Source organism: Vigna radiata, chromosome 6 (genome assembly GCF_000741045.1).
Source record: "Vigna radiata var. radiata cultivar VC1973A chromosome 6, Vradiata_ver6, whole genome shotgun sequence".
NCBI classification, from domain to species: domain Eukaryota; kingdom Viridiplantae; phylum Streptophyta; class Magnoliopsida; order Fabales; family Fabaceae; genus Vigna; species Vigna radiata.
In genome coordinates this window covers 20,650,587-20,652,047 of record NC_028356.1, presented here as the reverse complement: position 1 = coordinate 20,652,047, position 1,461 = coordinate 20,650,587, and positions in this window count along the sequence as shown.

The following is a 1,461-nucleotide window of genomic DNA, read 5'->3' as shown; positions in this document are numbered from 1 at the left end:
ATTTGTGATATTGTTCCAATGGAAGCGGGTCACATCTTACTTGGACGACCTTGGTAATTTGACAAAAAAGCTTTGCATGATGGAGTCACCAACAAAATAAGCATTCGACATAAAGGCAAAAAGATTATCTTGAGCCCTCTTACACCATCACAAGTGCGAGAGGATCAAATAATACTTAAGAAGAAGTTGGATGATGAGAAAAAGCTCCACTCTACCAAAGTTTCCAAAGAGAAAAAGTTGAGTTTGGTCGAATGTGCCTCAACCAATGATGTTGTCCCACCACACTCTTCTAAAAATCTTTTCCTTGGACAACCTCACTTTCTTCTCTATTGTAAGGAGGCACTTCTTTCCATAAATCATCCACTTGAGTGTCATCCAAAGGAGTTACAAAAGCTTTTGAAAGAGTTTGATGATTTATTTCCTAAAGAGGTTCCAAGTGGATTACCACCTCTTAGATGAATTGAACATCAAATTGATTTGATTCCTAGTGTCAGCCTTCCCAATAGGCCAACTTATAGGACTAACCCCACAGAAACCAAAGAGATCGAGAAGCAAGTTAATGATTTATTGGGAAAAGGGTGGATACAAAAGAGCCTTAGCCCTTGTGCGGTGCCAATGTTGTTAGTCCCTAAGAAAGATGGTTCTTGGCGAATGTGTACAGATTGCAGGGCTATTAACAACATTACAGTTAAGTATAGGCACCCTATTCCTAGATTGGACGATATGTTAGATGAATTACATGGAGCAAACATGTTCACCAAGATTGATCTTAAAAGTGGATATCATCAAATCAGAATTAAAGAAGAAGATGAATGGAAAACCGCTTTTAAGACCAAATTTGGCCTTTATGAATTGTTAGTCATGCCTTTTGGCTTAACCAATGCTCCTAGTACCTTCATGCGCTTAATGAATCATGTCCTTCAGGAATACATTGGCAGCTTTGTTGTAGTCTACTTTGATGATATTCTAATCTATAGCAAAGGTCTTAAAGAACATATTCACCATGTAAGGAAAGTTTTGATTTTGCTTAGACAACACCACTTATTTGCCAACTTCGATAAATGTACCTTTTGTCAAGAGAGTGTTATTTTTCTAGGCTTCAAAGTGGGGAAAGAAGGTGTACATGTTGATCCTAGCAAAATCAAAGTTATCCAAGAGTGGCCTGTCCTGAAAACAGTGGGAGGAGTAAGAAGTTTTCTTGGTCTAGAAGGTTTCCATAGACGTTTTGTAGAAAATTTCTCAACCATTGTTGCTCCCCTCAATGAACTTCTAAAGAAGGAGGTGCCATTCAAATGGGATGAAAAACAAAGTCTAGCCTTTGAGACCTTGAAGCACAAGTTAACACATGCACCCATTCTACATTTACCTGATTTTTCCAAAGCCTTTCAAGTAGAATGTGATGCTTCCGGGGTAGGAATAGGAGCTGTGCTTATACAAGAAGGTCACCCTATAGCTTATTTT